The sequence below is a fragment of the Heptranchias perlo genome, unplaced genomic scaffold, assembly GCF_035084215.1.
Source record: "Heptranchias perlo isolate sHepPer1 unplaced genomic scaffold, sHepPer1.hap1 HAP1_SCAFFOLD_50, whole genome shotgun sequence".
NCBI classification, from domain to species: domain Eukaryota; kingdom Metazoa; phylum Chordata; class Chondrichthyes; order Hexanchiformes; family Hexanchidae; genus Heptranchias; species Heptranchias perlo.
Window position 1 is genome coordinate 2,524,804 of NW_027139516.1, and position 19,432 is coordinate 2,544,235.

The window sequence follows — 19,432 nt, forward strand, 5'->3', positions numbered from 1 at the left end:
GCCATTAATACGTTCTGTTGCACACTGAAGGAAATGCTAACTTGTTTGCCAAGTGACAATTAAAACGTCAATAAATCTTTGTGTTTTGTATGTCATGAACTTTTATCCCTTCCCGTTTTACATACTGTATTTTAGGAGTCTGCTTAAAAGTGTTTAGTGCTTATTATACCAGGAATCTGGTGTAGCCGTTGTTAAATTTAAAAAGGTTTGTCGTCCCTTTCATGCATGAACAAACTCGACCCTGAAGGTTGATGGGGAGCAAGTCCCAACAACATGCTTCCCTCCGAGGTTAAATCGGGGACTTTCTGCGTGTAACTGGTGAACATGATAACCGCTGCACTATGGAAATGAGAAACTTTTCGTTCTTAGCTCTGAAGGAAGTGTCTCGGGAAAACATGAACTGTTGACTCTCTTTGCACTGACTCTTTTCACGAATATTTCATCGATCGAAACTCTCCAAGTCACAGGGAAAAAATGTCAAAGTCATTAAACTCCCGAATTAGCCCCAAAATCTATCAATCTCAGTTTTGAAATTTTCAATTGACCTCCAGCCTCAACTGCTTTTTGAGGGAGAGTGTTCCAGAATTCCACTCCCCTTTGTGTGAAGAAGTGCTTCCTGACATCAACCCTGAACGGCCCACCTCTAATTTTAAGGTTATGCCCCCTTGTACTGGACTCTCCCCACCAGAGGAAATAGTCTCTATCTGCCCTGTCAAATCCTTTAATAATCCAAACACCTAAATTAGATCACCCCTTAATATTCTGCACTCAAGGGAATGCAAGTCTGGTCTTTGCAACCTGTCCTCATAATTGCCTGTCAAGGAAAGCCAACAAAAAGGGTTTTACGACGGCTGGCTCTTGAATGCATTGGTTTTTGTCAACGGGCTCGTTGGTCTCGGGGTATGATTCTCGCTTCGGGGTTATCTGTCCCAATATGTGAGAGGTCCCGGGTTCAAATCCCGGACGAGCCCTTATTTTACTCTTCAACTTCCAAAGACAGAAAAGTACCCAAATCACCCCACATGAGTGAAACAATTCCAATGTTTCATACTATTACCAAACACAACTGCCCAACGTGGTTCTGATGAAAGGTCATTGACCTGAAACATTAACTCTGTTCCTCTCTCCACAGATGCTGCCTGACCTGCTGAGGGTTTCCAGAATTTTCTATGTCATCAGAGTATCACTTCCCTCATCACCTAACTGCACTCTTCCACTGGATGCAGCCTTGTGATGCAAGCAGGCTCCTTCCGCACAGCCAGGTGTTCTGCTTTAGGCATTAATTATAACTATAACTTTTGAACTTGTTAGTTAAAACATATGGCCTTGCCCATTGACCAGAGAGCAGAATGGTGTTTATCTCTCACCAGTACAGCCCTTTCCCGCTGCGTCAGCTTGGAATGATACGTAGCAATCATACATATCTCACACCTCTCCTGCTTCCCTGTGAAGCTGGTAAGACGAATAGCACACAATGCTGTCTGACACACATGCACACCAGCTCTGAATGATTTAAAGGCCTTGTTATGATTGTCAGAGAATTGTTTATATCAAAAGGATAATTAAACGTTGAGCTTGTACATTCCAGAACTGGCTTGCAGTCTGAGAATACAATGGACATTTCATAACGAACTGATAAAAACTATAGCACCAGACTGCATAAAACAAAGGCATGCTGTCTTAAGGTGATAATAGTTGTTCGGACTTAATTGGTTAATGCGTAAGCAGTCTGTTGTTGCTATGCAGACTTAATTGGTTAATGTATAAACTGTCCGTTGTTGCTGTGCGGACTTAATTGGTTAATGTGTGTAATCAAGATTTATGATGTAAAAGCTACTGAAATCTGTATTTCAAAGGTATAAAAAAGCATGACAACCATTTTAAAGTTGAGAAGGTATATGCGTACATTGCGGAATGTCCAGCCTTCTCCCAGAGTACTTTGTCCAATAAACTGCATGTTGAATCTTTAAGTCTGACTCCCACAGTTCAATGATCTCTACTCCAGTTCGCTGATCGAGGCCAACCGATCAGCTCACCAGCAGTGAGATCCTGCCGACTACGCCAATTGTTGTGGGAAAAAATCACCACTCGGAGTCAGACTGTGGTTTTAGGGTAAATACCACTGTCATGTACCCATAAGTCACTTCATCGTTGCCTTTAATTCAACAGTCCAAAATCCACGCTAACAGACCCCCCTGTTGGTCATGATTATGGCTTAATAATCATAGAGACCAATACTAACAAAGTCCATGCAACATTGGTCCGGCATTTAATACACAGCCTTTCGGGTATTTAACTTCCATGATGTTCTGTGCGTATGCCTAACCCGTAACTCTCAGGTTACATGTTACAGATTTTGGGTGCAAAGTGCCCTATCTTTATGCTATTCGGCTGTTGAGGCAGCACATACGCATTTCTGTTGTAAATTATCCCACCCTGTGCTTCTGGGCTGTGTCCACCACTATGTGGACATACAGTGACAGCATGTCTAGTAACACATACCTTTAATTTTGTTCCAGCCAAATTCCCTTTAAATATTTTTTTTTCAGCATATGGTAACATATTGTGATGGGATATGTGCATTCCGTCCTTCATTACCCCAATATTCTTGTTACACCTCTCGTCCTTGGGTTTCGGGTGCCATCACCACTATTGCTAGTACCAACCCTAGGAGCCCTCCTCCGTCAGGTTTACACTCCACTTGAGTGGGGTACACCCGCACCATTGCCCTGAATTGGCAAGGGGTGATGTTCTTGTTTGGTAACAGCCACTTGGAGGTACCACCTCCATCATGTCAGACTTAAAGATTCAACATGCAGTTTATTGGACAAAGTACTCTGGGAGAAGGCTGGACATTCCGCAATGTACGCATATACCTTCTCAACTTTAAAATGGTTGTCATGCTTTTTTATACCTTTGAAATACAGATTTCAGTAGCTTTTACATCATAAATCTTGATTACACACATTAACCAATTAAGTCCGCACAGCAACAACGGACAGTTTATACATTAACCAATTAAGTCTGCATAGCAACAACAGACTGCTTACGCATTAACCAATTAAGTCCGAACAACTATTATCACCTTAAGACAGCATGCCTTTGTTTTATGCAGTCTGGTGCTATAGTTTTTATCAGTTCGTAATGAAATGTCCATTGTATTCTCAGACTGCAAGCCAGTTCTGGAATGTACAAGTTCAACACTTTCAACTGTCTTTCCCACAGTCACAGAATCCATTTTATTTAATAGTGTCCCTTTGTTAATAGGATCCATTTTGTTTAATTAAGTGTCCATTTTATTAGTAGTCAAGCGTTATATTTAAGCCTTTAATTAAGGTTAGTCTAATCTACACAAAGCGCATTTCAATGTGGTTTTAGGGTAAATACCACTGTCATGGACCCATCAGTCACTTCATCGTTGCCTTTAATTCAACAGTCCAAAATCCACGCTAACAGTGTTTATCTCTCACCAGTGCAGCCCTTTCCCGCTGCGTCAGCTTGGAATGATACGTAGCATTCATACAGATGTCACACCTCTCCTGCTTCCCTGTGAAACTGGTAAGACGAACAGCACACAATGCTGTCTGACACGCATACACACCAGCTCTGACTGATTTAAAGGCCTTGTTATGATTGTCAGAGAATTGTTATATCAAAAGGATAATTAAACTTATGAGTATTATGATATCAGCTCCGATCCAAGAGTTTCTGGACTTCAGAATCTACTCGTCTCTATATTAAACATATGCATGCATATAAAATGAAGCAAATCTGTCTTATGATTGTAGTTTCATTCTCCCAACAGAGATTTATACTTCCTTACTTAAGAGGCAAATGGTAAAGGTTAATATTAATTCAATATAAAGACTAACTCTTTCCTTACAATACAGATACCCCAAACTAATATAACACCTCAAACTGATAGAGCTTCTCAAATTAAAACAGTACCTCAAACTAATACGGTACCTCAAGCTAATACAATACCTGAAACGGATAGAGAATCTAAAACTAATATAATACCTCAAGCTAATACATCATCTCAAACTAATAAAGTACCTCAAACTAATACAGTACCTCAATCAAATACAACACCTTAAACTAATACAGTACCTCAAACCGATACAGAACCTGAAACATAAATTAATACCTCAAACTCATACAGCATCTCAATCTAATACAGTATCTCAAAGCAATAAAGTACCTCAAACAAATACAACAGCTTAATCCAATACAGCACCTCAAACTGAAGCAGAATCTGAAATTAATATTTTTTTTTATTCGTTAATGGGATGTGGGTGTCGCTGGCGAGGCCGGTATTTATTGCCCATCCCTAATTACCCTTGAGAAGGTGGTGGTGAGCCGCCTTGTTGAACCGCTGCAATCCGTGTGACGAAGGCTCTCCCGCAGTGCTAACAAGTAACAGACAAAGCAGCGATTAGCGCGCCGGTTGCAGGAGAGCTGGTTGGCGGTGATATCGATGCTGTGAGCGAGATCAGACCGTTTCCATGTTTCCACAAACAATGTTCCTTCCTTTATTTCTGGAAAAGTAACACTGATAATGGACAACTACATTTCTGTGGCTGCAACATGAAACTTTGACCAGGTGACACGCTGCTTTCGTGTATATTGCAAGAAACCGCACCGGTTGGTCTCTGTGGCGCAATCGGTTAGCGCGTTCGGCTGTTAACCGTAAAGGCTGATGTTTCGAGCAAGAAAACACTCAATGAACAATATCATCTGAGCATGCCATTCGCAATAGTTTAAACTGCGGTCAGATAACAGGTACATGAATAAAACAGTGAAATGTTTGTGTCGGCGCGATGCTCTGAGATTCCCTGCCTGACCATCGCTACCTGTCCTTCTCTGCAGCCTTCCGAAATACAGCGCAGTGAATGTATCCCTGTGAAATGAGCTCCTGGACAGCAATACGGAAATTAGTTTGGCTGAGGGGTTATATCCATATCACAGAGCTTGAAGCATCAGTTTTCCGTAGTATAGTGGTTATCACGTTTGCCGAGCAGGCGAAAGGTCCCCGGTTCGGAACTGGGCGGGAGCATTTTGTAAACCTTGTCCCCATTAAAAATGATTAAATATTTAACGATTCACATTGCTGAATGATGTGAACAAAGTCCATATCTCCCAGCCCTGTTCATGCAGTCCGCTGGGAGCAGGCGATGAATGCCAGCGTGATATTGGGGGTGAAGGCTGCTTCCAAGACTGTCTCACACCTGGTGGGATCTGGCGGAGATTTGATAAGCCCTATCTATTTAACCAATATATGAAACGGTGTTTGAGAAACATTCAAAAAATATAATAACATCCAGGATCCTGTCTTCAGAGTGCGTGGCGCAAAGGTCTGACTCCAGATCAAAAGGCTGCGTGTTCACATCACATCGGGGTCACTGTTTCTTTCACCGCTCACATGAGACTGGATAATTCCCGAACGAAGGTTTCAATTGCTTTTTCACACAAAACAAAACAGAAGTTTGGTCGAAACCCTGACTCAGTACCTACCCAGTGGCAGGGAGGGGAGCGCCTGACACCCTCATTTATTTCATGCAACAAACTGACACGAATACTGGTATTGATTCAAAATCGACCTGCAGATGGAGACACACAGAAAAAAGACAACCACAGAAACAGACAGCAACTACTTGTATATATATATATATATATATATATATATATATCTGTATATATCGCCTTTAACGTGGTCAGACGATTTAAGCTCGGTGAACTTGCTTCAGCTTTCTGAAATGTACTTGCCCATCCTTCAGAGGTCACGGGAAATATATTTTTTGCCTTTCGAAAAAAGCCGCGAAAAGCAGAGACATGTTTTGTTTTCAACACGGCTGGTGAAATGGCCGGACTATCATAAATTAGGGGTCGCCTTTGAAACACTGAAAGGAGACTACCTAAAAATCATTGAGTGCAAATTTAAAATCACGGTCACTATTTATTTAGGTCTGAAAGAAATAACAATAAACATGGCATGATGTGGAGATGCCAGTGATGGACTGGGGTTGACAATTGTAAACAATTTTACAACACCAAGTTATAGTCCAGCAATTTTATTTTAAATTCACAAGCTTTCGGAGGCTTCCTCCTTCCTCAGGTGAACGTTTGTTGGAAACGTTTGTCATTTCCAACAAACGTTCACCTGAAGAAGGAGGAAGCCTCCGAAAGCTTGTGAATTTAAAATAAAATTGCTGGACGATAACTTGGTGTTGTAAAATTGTTTACAATAAACATGGCAGTCAGCGTCCGCGGTGAGACGGTGTCGAACTTGTTTGCTGCGAAGTTCACCGCTGGGCTAAAGTTGAAGGACGCGAACCCACTCAATGTAAAGAATGAGCTCAGAACCAACAGGTCCCGTCAACGTCAAACACCTCCTTTCTTGTTCAATGGAGGGAGCAGAGGCGTGTTCATCATCAGACGCCAGCAACTTTAAGAAATGGAACAGATAAAGGCACAGATGCAAGTTCCAAATCTTTTCAATGCAAAGTTATTTCACTTTATTTAAAGTGCGGTGAGGCTGAAAACGGGTCCGAGATGATTTGCGTTCACTCGTGACTTGTTTTCCAGTGTTTGTCCGTCAGATTTGCAATTCAATTTGTATTGGATATTGAAGATATTTCAGGATGATTGCACAACATACCATGTGTAAAGCAACCATCTTGATAACTTCAATCATCACACACTCTACATCGACTCTGCGGAGGCCCCAGCACCCCTTTCAATATTGTTTTTCTTAACTCACAGTTTTCAAAAGGGAATTGGATAAACGCTTGAATGGAAACTTTTTCAGGGCTATGGGGAAACAGCAGGCGAGTGGGACTAACTGGACAGCACTTTCAGAGAGCTGGCACAGGCACGATGGGCCGAATGGCATCCGAATGGCGCTGTCCTTTTCTATGATTCTATTAATAGGTCAATTTCCACCTGCCAATAAGCCTCTCTAAATGGAGCGCAAAAATCGTGTCCCTGTGAACTGAGCTCCTGAACAGTAATACGGAAATTAGCGTGGCTGAGCGGTTTGAAACTGTCGTTCGGCTCCTAACAGGAAATTTCCTCTCTAAGTTTGATTAGTTTATGAATTATCTCCCCCCTTTCGATCTTAAATGTCTTTATATTTTTTTTGATCTCTTCTTCTCCTGTCATGCCCACAATATTAGTCTCCCTGGTAAATACTGAAGCAAAGTGATTATTTAATATTTCTGCCATTTCGCTGTCATTGCCTGTGAGTTTGTCATGTGTATCCCTTAGTGGCCCTATTCCAATCCTAAATTTTCTTTGGCTGTTGATGTGTCCAGAATACTTCGCTTTTTTGATATTCCTTTTTGCCTTTCCAATAGTTCTTTAGACTACTTTCCCAGTATTTTCACATTCCCCTCTCTCCTTTATTGTCTCGTGTGTGCCTTTTTCTTTAGTTTCAATTTTGTCCTTATTTCTTTATTCATCCCTGTTGTATCATTTCTGGCTAGTTTTTTCTTGCTTTGTCGTGGGATATATTTCTCCTGGACTCTATCGATCATCGTTTTAAATGTTTCCCACTGCTGTTCTATTTCTTTGTCCCGGTCATTAATATGTCAAACATTTCACCATTCAAAACTTCTCAAGTCACATCTGCATGACAAAGCCAGTTGCTTTTGTGGGAGGAGCAAATCAACTTGGCTGAATCATCAGCTGCAGCCCAATCCACAAATAAAATATTTCCACGTCTTGGTAAAAATGAACAATGTCAGAAGTGGGATTCGAACCCACGCCTCCAGCAGAGACTGCGATCTGAACGCAGCGCCTTAGACCGCTCGGCCATTCTGACTACCAATACCATGTTTTATTCTGCATTATTTCTGCACTGTTGGCCAGTGATAGCAGCATGAAACTTAAAAATGGTCCTCGCCTAATGTGGGGCTCGAACCCACGATCCTGAGATTAATAGTCTCATTTTCTACCAACTGAGCTAGCCAGGCCTGAGTACTAATAACCGCCTTATCTGTTATTGCAGCAAGCAGGAGAAAGACTCCATTTCAAATGAGGGACAGGATCAACTGTCACTTCGAAAGGCACGGACCAATCAAGGGCAGTCAGCATGGATTTGTTGAGGGGAGGTCGTGTCCAACGAACCTGATTGAATTTTTCGAGGAGATGACAAGGAGGATCGATGAGAGTAGCGCAATTGATGTAGTCTACATGGATTGTAGCAAGGCTTTTGAAAAATTCCCACATGGCAGATTGGTCGAAAAAGTAAAGGCCCATGGGCTCCAAGGGAATGTGGCTTATTGGATCCAAAATTAGCTGAGTGGTAGAAAGCAATGTGTAATGGTCAACGGGTGTTTTTGCGGCTGGAAGGCTGTTTCCAGTGGGGTGTCGCAGGGCTCGGTACTTGGTCCTTTGCTTTTTGTGGTATACATTAACGATTTGGACTTAAGCGTAGGGGGCATGATTGAGAAATTTGCGGTTGACATAAAAGTAGGCCGTGTGGTTGATAGCGAGGAGGAAAGCTGTGGACTGTGGGGGTTCAGGCAATTTTCTGATAAAAAAAACACTCAATCTGTCTCTGAACTTATTTTGAACGAATACGTGTGCTTGACCCGGCACAGGCACGATGGGCCGAATGATCTCCTCTTGTGGACTAACATAATACCATGATACTAAGTGTTGTCAGATGGAAAAGCAACACATTCCAAATAAGAGCAGAGAGAGGAAACTAGTCGAACAGCAAAACAGCACGGTGAGATATTGTATTTGAGAAGGATGAGGAGGGATAGTTTATCATGGTTGTAGTCACATAGGGTATAATTTGTGACTTTGATAAGGACCATTTCATGCTGCGACAGGGGCGGAAACCTGATTGGAGCGATTCAGCCCGGGCGCGGCCCCATCATGTGCGGTGAGACGGAGGGGGGCGGGTGGAAGCAGCATAAAAGTTTAAAACGGTACTCGCCCAACGTGGGGCTCAAACCCACTACCCTGAGAGTTTTTAAAGATAAGGGGGAGTAGCCACGATCTGTGTCTCCAGCTGCAATGGAAAGAACACATTCCAAGTCCGAGCAGAGAGAGCACACCATTCAGCTACCCATTGTGTTACATACCATGCCGTAGTGTAGTGGCTATCACATTTACTTTACACGCGTAAAAGTCCCCAGTTCGATCCCGGGCGGAAACATTATGTTTGAACTTGGTCTCCACAAACAGACAGATCGATTTTCTTCTCCTGCCAAAAAGGGAGAGAGTGGCTGTTGCCGTATTCTTTGTCACCTGCATATTTTACTTCATTAAACAGATAATGTTGAGTGAGAGAAAACTGATCCACAGTGACGCTCTTTTCAAGTTTTATTCCCTTCTCATCTGGAAGGATATATTGGCTTTGGACAGAGTGGCTTTTGAAAGGAGTTAGTCCGGTGGGATGGACAAACCTTTTCCAATGGTGGGGGACAAGGGAATACGAACCAACCATCCACCAAGTTCTCCCGAATTCTCCGGTTCAATGGGAAACCGACCAACAAAAGCCCTTTCATTGACCGTGGAGGTTCAGACAATTTTCTGATAACAAAGCGCTCAATCTATTTCTCTTGTCTATTTCCCTATGTTTCCGGATACTGTCTGCATCTCTGCCCTGTGTTTATCTCACTATGTGTCCACCTGCAGGGTGGTTTTTGAACGAAGATGTGCGTTTGTCTTCTGTTATTTGCATTAAATAAATGAGGTCATCAGGTGCTTCCCTCCCGGCTCGAGGCAGACTTTCGAGCAGGGTTCTGTGAATTGTGAAGACGCAAAGAAAACTTGAATTGCAGAATTGTTTGAACCGGCTCTCAGGGAAAAAACTGTGACCCCGACGTGATTTGAACACGCAACCTTCTGATCTGGAGTCAGACGCGCTACCGTTGCTCTACGATGCCTGCGTGTTTTAATGGGTGATTGTTTCTATCAATGTTTGTCAAGCACCGCTTTTGAGCTCCAAGATTGGTCGAATGGGTTGGCTTTCAAATCCCCGCCCACTCCCACCGGATGTCAGGCAGCATCAGAAGTATCCTTCACCTGTCAGGGCAGCATGGCGCTCGCTTCCATCGCCTGCTGTCAGCGGACTGCAGCAAATCCAATTACATTCATCCTGCACCCAGAATTATCACATCACAGGAAAAGGATGTGGGAAACTGCTCAAGTTACAGAACAGGAGGGGAAACTTCTAAAAAACACTTAGACTTTCGGTGTTTCGACTTCGATTAGAACTGCAAAAAAGAACGTGTGAAAATATAAACTGTGGGTGTGATGTTTCTGTCTGTCGGAAACTGCTCAAAATACATAACAGGACGGGAAACTTCTGAAAAACACGTGGACTTTCGATGTTTGGACTTTGGTTAGAACTGCAAAAGAGAACGTGTGAAAATATAAACTATGGGTGTGATGTTTATATATAAAGTGAATGTTAGCGGATTTCTCCCGTTACTGTGGCAACTATGGGTTGTTAATTCATCAACAATAACTTCCGCTAGATTTTAGCCCGAGTGGTTACAAAATAGCAAGTTTAGTAGATTGACTTACAACAGAATTGTACCTCAGCTGTCTTCAACATTACATTCAACAGGATTATTATTATAATATAACTGTCTACAGATTACATTAATGTCAAGCAATCAACACAACCTGACCTGTCTGCGAATCCAGATATATCAGACCTGACCTTTGCGGACTGCCTGTGGCAATGGACTTCTGACTGACCCCTATTGAGAGGTCTAACATTTGAGAAGGGAGCATGCCCTATCTTTATACGATTCGGTTACATTGTTCTGTACGTAAGCACCACTGATCTTAACTCATGATCGTAAACCATCCGACTTTGCTGACTCTCAGAAACCACCAAGGATTGTTTCATGTCTTCGTGCTTATTTAGCCTTTCTCCGTCATCAGGTTTTATATGCTTATACTAGGTAAGTACAACCTGGAGATCAGGTGTCCAGGACACCCAAGTTTCTGTGGACATCAACATTTAATAGTTTCTCACCATTTCAAAAATGTTCTTTTTTTCTGTTCTTCCTACCAAAGTGAATAACCTCACATTTCCCCACATTTTGCTCCATCTGCCACCTTCTTGCCCACACACTAAAACTGTCTATATCCCTTTGCAGAATCTTTGTGTCCTCCTCACAGCTTACTTTCCCACCTAGCTTTGTATCATCAGCAAACTTGGATACGTTAAACTCGATCCCTTCATCAAGTCATTAAAAGTCTTCGATCGGCATATACATAGTAAACGGGTAGTAAGAGGAGGGGTAAGACCGATTAGGGACCAAAAAGGAGATCTGCACATGAAGGCATAGGGCATTGCTTAGGTACTAAATGAGTATTCTGCATCCGTCTTTACCGAGGAAGAAAATGCTGCCTAAATGACAGTAAAAGGGGAGGTAGTTGGGATACTGGATGGGGTGAAAATTGATAAAGAGGAGATACTAGAAAGGCTGGCTGTACTTAAAGTAGATAAGTCACCTGGTCCGAATAGAATGCATCCTAGGTTGCTGAGGGAAGTAAGGGTGTAAATTACAGACGTCCTGGCCATAACCTTTCAATCCTCCTTAGATACAGGGTTTGGTGCCAGAGAACTGGAGAATTGCAGATTTTACACCCTTGCTCAAAAAGGAGTGAAAGGATAAACGCAGCAATTACAGGCCAGTCAGTTTAACCACGGTAGTGGGAAGCTTTTAGAAATGATAATCCGGGACAAAATCAATTGTCATTTGGACAAGAAAGCCACTGTGGCTTTCTTGGCAAATCTTGATTGAGTTTTCTGATTAGTTAACAGAGACGGCTGATGAGGGCAATGTGGTTGATGTTTTGTATATGGCCTTTCAAAAGGCGTTTGATAAAGTGCCACAAAATAGGCTTGTCAAAAGGGGCGATAGTGGCTGCTTGCTTATTCTTTAAAAGCGCTTTCTTTTATTTCACTCAACAGATAACTTTGAGTGAGCGAAAACTGATCCACAGTGACGCTTATTTCAAGTTTATACCCTTTGAATCTGAAAGGATATATTGGCCTTGGAAGGAGTGCAGCACAGATTCACCAGATTGTTACCAGGGTGCGATGCCTTAAATTATGAGAAGATGTTCTATAAACTCGGCTTAAAGTCACACAAGTCACACTGCAAAAAGTTTTCATTTTTCTTACATACATTAATGACCTGCACTTGGGTGTACAGGGTATAATTTCAAAGTTTGCAGATGGCACGAAACTCGGGAATCGATCAAACAATGTGATAGATACTATCAGACTTCAGGAGGACATAGACAGCCTTGTGAAATGGACTTTATTAATCGGGGCATCGAGTAAAAAAGCAACAAAGTTATGACAAACGTTTACAAAACACTGATTAAGCTGCAGCTGGAGTATTGTGTTCAATTCTGGGCACCGCACTTTAGGAAAGATGTCAAGGCCTTGGAGAGGGTGCAGAGGAGATTTACTAGAAAGGTAACAGGGATGAGGGACTTCAGTTATATGGCGAGAATGGAGAAGCTGGGATTATCCCCTTGGAGCAGAGAAGGTTAAGGGGAGATTTGACAGAAGTGTTCAAAATAATGAAAGGTTTTGATAGAGCAAATAAGGAGAAACTGTTTTCAGTGGCAGAAGGGTCGGTAACCAGAGGACACAGATTTCAGGTAATTGGCAAAAGAGCCAGAGGCGACATGAGGGAACATAATTTACACAGCGAGTTGTTATGATCTGGAATGCGCTGCCTGAAAGGCCGGTGGAAGCAGATTCAATAGTAACTTTCAAAAGTGGATTGGATAAATACTTGAAAAGGAAAATAAATTGCAGGGCTTCTGAGGAAAGAGCTTATGGGTGGTGAGACCATTGGATAGCACTTTCAAAGAGCTAGCACAGGCACGATGGGCCGAATGATCTCCTTCTGTTTTGTAACATGTTAAGTGTTGCTGGACGGAGAAGCAACACATTCCAAATCAGAACAGAGACAGGAGAGTAAGTCAGTTCACCATTGTTGTTAATGAAATAGTAGCAGTTTCCGTAGTGTAGCGGTTATCGCGTTTGCTTTAACACACGAAAGGTTCCAGAGCATAAATGTTATGTTGAAACTTGCTCTCCATAAAAATCCAGGTAGGAGTTTTTTTCTCCTGCCAAAAAAGGCGACAATGGCTGCTCCCTTATTATTGAAAAGCTGTATCTTTTACTTCACGAAACTTTGAGTGAGAGAAAACTGATCCTCAGTGATGCTCATTTCAAGTTTTATTCCCTTTTATTCCAAAAGGGTATATTGGTCTTGGAAGGAGCGCAGCCCAGATTTACCAGAACGTTAGCAGGGCTCGAAGGGTTAAATTATGAGCAGCGGTTACACACTTGTATTCCCTGGAATATAGAAGGCTTTTTAGGATTTTGAAAGGTAGATAGACAAAACCTTTCCGCTGGTGAGGGAGTCTAAGACAATATCACAATGTCACAATCTCTGTTTAACGAGTGAAAACGGCCATACGCATCACTGTGAGTGTCAGAGACGAGTCTCGAGGTGCCGCGTCCTGTGCAGTGAATGTCAAAACTTTTAAAAGTTGCAGAAAGTGTTAGGGATTCAGATACACAAACCTCTAATGGGAATGAGATTTTGTCAGAGATTGCAGCCTTCCCAACTTCTCTTGCCCTTTGCGAGACACCTGTTCCGGTTTGAATTCACAAACTGGGTGAGTTGGTGATCAAGGTACAGCAGACTCAGCGGTCCCGGGTGAGAGAGAGAGAAATCAGCCCGGGCGCGGTCATACTGCACGGGAGGTCGGGGGGAGTCAGAGCTGGGGTTTGCCCCTGAAAGCAACAGAAACAGTTTGAAAGAGCATTCGCCCAACGTGGGGCTCGAACCCACGACCCTGAGTTTAAGAGGCTCATGTGCTGCCGAATGAGTTGGCCGGGCCTGGAAGTTGCAACCACTCTTGTCTGTCGTTTCAGTAAACTCGACCCTGGCTGTCCATATCATTGGCTGTGATTATCTCTGTGTCACTGTCGACCTGCAGGTTGATATTGAACGAATCCGAGTGTTTGTCTTCTGTTTTTAACATTAAATAAAAGAGGGCATCAGACACTTCCCTCCCTGACACTGGGGAACAAGTGAGACAGACTTGTTATTGTGAAAACGCAAATGAAGCATTAATTACGGAATTATACAGACTCATATCAGCGCCAAAAGTAGCTTTACTATATATACACCCCAATAAATAAATAAATGATACAAATAATACAATAATACATTTGTAAATAACAGAGTCACGAAACCAGAAATGTTATTTGTACCTAATGTAAACACTCCCAGATTTATTTGAAAGTTTGTCATGGCTTCCCTGGTGGTCTTGTAGTTAGAATTCGGGACTTTCACAGCTGTGGCCTGGGTTCGATTCTCGGTTAGGGAATTTTGCTTTTACAAAAAACAAACGCAAATTTTGTCGAATCATGGCAAATTTACCGCACAGAAGGAGGCCATTCTACCCATCGCGTCCGCGCCGGCCGAAAATAAGCCACCCAGTCTTATCCCACTTTCCAGCACTCGGTCCGTAGCATTTTACGTTACGCCACTTCAGGTGCATATCCAAGTATTATTTAAATGTAACGAGGGATTCTGCCTCTCCCACCCTTTCAGGCAGTGCGTTCCATACACCCACCACCCTCTGGGTGAAAAAAATTCCCCTCAGCTCCCCTCTAATCCTTCCACCAATCACTTTAAATCTATGCTCCCTGGTTATTGACCTCCCTGCAAAGGTAAATAGGTCCTTCCAATCGCCTCTATCTCGGCCCTTCATAATTTTGTACACCTCAATTAAATCACCCCTCAGCCTCCTCCGTTGCAAAGAAATCAACCCCAGCCTATCCAATCTTTCCTCACAGCCAACATTCTCCAGCCATGGCAACCTCCTCGTAAATCTCCTCTGTCCCCTCTCTCGTGCATTTCCATCTTTTTTGACCAGTCTGCCAATTGGGACCTTGTCAAAAGCCTTGCTAAAATCTATGCGGACTACATCAAAGTACTCCAGGTGTGTTCTCACCCAAACCCTATTTAATTGCAGCAAGACTTCCTTACTCTTATACTCCAACCTCCTTGCAAAAAGGCCAACATACCATTTTTCTTCCTAATTGCTTGCTGTACCTGCATGTTAACTTTCTGTGATTTATTTACAAGTAAACCCAACTCCCTCTGAATACCAACATTTATTGGACTCTCACCTTTTGAAAAATATTCTGCTTTTCTATTCTTCCTACCAAAGTGGACAATTTCACATTTTCCCACCTTATACTCCAACTGCCACTTTCTTACCCAATCACTTAACCTGTCCACCTCCCTTTGCGTCCTCCTCACGGCTTACTTTCCCATCTATCTCTTTATCATCAGCAAACTTGGATCCATTAAACTCGGTCCCCTCATCTAAGTCATTAACATAGAATTTGAACAGCAACTGCAATATAAATTGTCCGCCCAGGATCGAAAGCAGGGCCGTTCACGTGTAAAGCGAACTGTTAACCACTACACCACAAAAAAACCGCTGGTGACTTATACCGGACAGAGGGGAACTGACCAGTCATCTCTCTCTGCTCTGATTGGGACAGTTTTACTTCTCTTTAAACAACATCTCTCCTGTCCCACACTAAAATCATGGAATAGAATCATAGAATATTACAGCACAGAAGGAGGCCATTCGGCCGTGTTGTCCTGCCTACTCTTTGAAAGAGCTGTCCAATTTAGTCCCAAAAAACTCAGCCCTTTCCCCGTCACCTTGCAAATCAGTCCTCTTCAAGTACCTGTCAAATTGCCTTTTGAAAGTTCCTATGAAAGCTGCTTCCACCACCCTTTCAGGGAGTGGCTACCAGATCGGAACAACCCTCTGTGTGAAAAACAAAATCTCCTAATTTCCCCTCTAGTCCTGAAAGCTCACAATCCTTCTCCACGGATGCCTTTTTACAACCATTTCATTCATCAAAACCACACAAGTTACACAGGAAAAAGGCTTCATTTTCAAGTAATTAACGTTCCGAAGGAGCTCCCTAATTTCCCTCCCCTAACCTTATGAATCAGAGCATTCTCGTCCGGATCCTTTTCCAAATGAACCGGCCTCCCCCCGCCTCAGGAAGCAGCCATTCTGATTCTGTGAATGTGGCCAGTTTTGTTCGGGCAGTTGGTTTGACAGGGACCTCACACCGCACCCTCCACCCGTGTTTTCTTCCACATCCGCAGATTGGAGCCGGGGCCTGGACTGATTTTTTTCTCTGTCTCACCCGGGGCCGCTGAGTCTCCTACTCAGATCACAAACCAGCTCTCCTACACCCGATCACCAACTCACCCAGTTTGTAAATTGAAACCGGAGCAAGTGCCTCGTCAGAGGGTAAGAGATGGAGGGGAGGCAGCAACCTCTGACAAAATCTCAGGCTCATCAGAGAGGTTTGTGTATCTGAACTCCGAAAAAACTTCTGCTCCTTTTAAAGTTTTGAACATTGCACACGATGCGGCACTTACAGACTCGTCTCTTGTACTGACAGTCAAGCAAGCGGAGGGTTCACTCGCGAAAGCAGAGTAATAGTTTAAAACAGAATTTGCCCAAGGTGGAGCTTGAACCCACGACCCTAACAGTCTCATAAGCTACCAACTGAGCTAGCTGGGCCTGCTTAAGGTTTTCCATTTGGTCTGTTATTGCAGCGAGGCGGCTGCTGGCTCCGCCCCAGGGGCTGAGTTCAGAATCACAGAAGGATGCAGCTCAGAAGCAGGCCATTGGGGCCATCGCGCCCTTCCATTCGACCGTGGAGGTACAGGCAATTCTCTGAGAAACCGGTTTGTCTATTTCCCGGTGTTTGCCTGTCTCTCTGGCTGTGTTTATCTCTGTGCGTGTGGAGCTGCAGGCTGATTTTGAATTAATAAGTGTGTTTGTGTCTGTTTCTTGCAATAAATAAATGAGGGAATCAGACGCTTCTCTCCCTGACGCTGGAGAACTAGTGAGGCAGAATTCAGAGCATCGTTCTGTTTATTGTTGAAAAGGGAATGCAAAATGATTTCCGGAATTACTCAGACTCCTACCAGCGCTAAATACATGGAAAACCCCGACGTGACTTAAACACGTTACCTCCCGATGTGGAATCAGACGCGCTATCGTTGCGCTTCGAAGTCTGATGGCAGGGACGTGGATGTTTACCTTTATGTAAGTTTCTCATACACCGTTTCATTTATTTCAGATTACCAAATCCCCGCCCACTCCCACCGGGTGTCAGGCAGCCTCAGAAGCAGCCTTCACCTGTCCGCGGCAGCATGACTGTATCAAATCTAATTGCACACACCCGGCACCCAGAATCATCACATCACAGGAAAGGAACTGCTCAAAATCATAACAGGACAGGCAGCATCTGAAAAAACGCTGAGACTTTCGATGTGTGAACTTTGTTCAGGACTGCTAACAAGACGTTGCGAAAATTTAAACAATGGATGTGTATAAATGGATGTCATGCTTCTTTATAAAATGAGTGTTTATGTTATGTGTGTCATTTATAAATTTATTTTGATTATTTTTACAATATGATATATCTCGTTATAAATACATATGATTGCATCTGTGACACTTATAAATACATTTGGGTGTACCTGTTTGGTGATTATCAATATATCTCTGTGTATCTGTGTTATGTATTAGTGTGTAATGAAAAATAAGACATCGAGGACTGAAACCGATGGTTTCATTCTTCCCGTCGTTTAGCAGGATGAAATTACTCGGCCATGCAGGCGACCTTTTTTGTCTTCATTCATGGGATGTGGGTGTCAATGGCAAGGTCAGCATTTATTGCCCATCCCTAATTGCTCTTGAGAAGGTGCTGGTGAGTCGCCTTCGTGAACTGCACCTTTCATTGACTGTGTCATTGACATTTTCTGGATAGGGAGAAACTATTTCCGCTGGTTGGGAATTCTAGGACGAGGGGGCGCAGTCTAAAAATTAAATCTGAGATCGATAGCTTTTTGCCAACCGAAGGTATGAAGGGATATGGGCCAAAGGCAGGTATATGGAGTTAGATCACAGATCAGCCATGATCTAATCAAATGGCGGAGTGGGCTCGAGGGGCGAAACAGCCCACTTCTTGTTCTGATGGTACATTTCCCCAAGTGTCTGTTCTCTGTAGTTTTTGAATGACCACCTTGTGTTTCCAGCATATTTTCGTTAAAGCTCGGTTTCGGGATGAGCCGGTGGGCTTCAAAACGTGCCATGGATGGAGACCGGATTGGTTATTGCGGGAAGAGCAAATCAACTGGGCCGAAAAATCAACTGCAGCTCAAGCTACAAATAAAATAGGATGTCAGAAGTGGGATTCGAACCCACACCTCCAAAGGAGACTGCGACCTGAACGCTGCGCCTTAGACCGCTCGGCCATCCTGACTGATAAATCTCTTTTTCACTCGCCACCCTTTCCACATTGAGAGCCCCCCCCCCCCTCCCGCCACCCGGAGACAGTTTCACTCACTCCAGTGCTTGGTCAGATAAATGCTGCTGGAGAGGCTCGGTGAGCGGGATGCCACCTCCCCGGGTTTTCCTGAACCTATTGTACTTTATTCCTATTTAATCACGGGAATATCCGCAATCAGGAACTGAAAAGAATTAAAAGCTGAATCACAGAGAAAGAGAAATCCATGTTACATCTGATAAAATTCACAACAGTGCTCCCTGATGGTCTAGTGGTTAGGATTTAGCGCACTTATAACCACGGTCGGGGTTCAATTCCCAATCAGGATACTAACGTTTGAACAGTTGTTATATTAATCGCATGAAAGTACTCAAACTCAGTTGGAAGAAAAAAAAAACAATCATTGTTTTCATCGCCATTTATTAACCAATAACGTTATTTTGCAGAATGAAAGGCTACTGAGGGAAGTTGAAAAACTTTAATAATTTCTTTTGTGCGATGAACTTTTTATCCCTTCTCATTTTTCACACTGTATTTTTAAGGGCTCGGTTTAAAATGTTCAGTGCTCGTGAGACCACGGATTTGTGATAAATTTAACAGGACTGGCTATTTCACAGAGGGAAAAAAACTTGCCCCGACATAATGTTCCGGCCCATGATCCATTTGCGTGTAAGGCAAACGTGATAACCACGACACTACGGAAACCTCTGCTTTGATTATCAGCCATAAATTAGAATGACTGCAATGATTCTCTTGCATAACTATTCAATTGATCGAAGTTGCACAAGTCACAAAAGAAAAATGTTCATTTCAAAGTTATTAAACTCCCAAATGTGGCCCGCCTTGTTGGGACAGGGATTAACCCTGACGTCACAGCCTCAACAAAACATATTCTCAACATTTCCATTGGGAACAGGAGGAGGCCATTCAGCCCCGAACACCTGCTCCGCCCTTCAATTAGATCATAGATGATCTGTACCTCAAATCCATTTATACGCCTTTGCTCCCTCTCCCTCG

The 19,432-nt window shown here is 43.1% G+C and overlaps 3 non-coding genes across 3 annotated transcripts; all 3 read right to left on the minus strand.

Moving 5' to 3' along the window:
• Positions 1–7,739: 7,739 nt before the first annotated feature.
• On the minus strand, positions 7,740–7,822 carry trnal-cag (transfer RNA leucine (anticodon CAG)). The gene has a single exon. It is a non-coding gene; the product is annotated as a tRNA-Leu (tRNA).
• A 78-nt stretch (positions 7,823–7,900) lies between these two features.
• Positions 7,901–7,973, minus strand: trnan-auu (transfer RNA asparagine (anticodon AUU)). The gene has a single exon. It is a non-coding gene; the product is annotated as a tRNA-Asn (tRNA).
• Positions 7,974–18,308: 10,335 nt separating this feature from the next.
• trnal-cag (transfer RNA leucine (anticodon CAG)) lies at positions 18,309–18,391 on the minus strand. Its single transcript has one exon. It is a non-coding gene; the product is annotated as a tRNA-Leu (tRNA).
• Between the last annotated feature and the right edge of the window lie 1,041 nt (positions 18,392–19,432).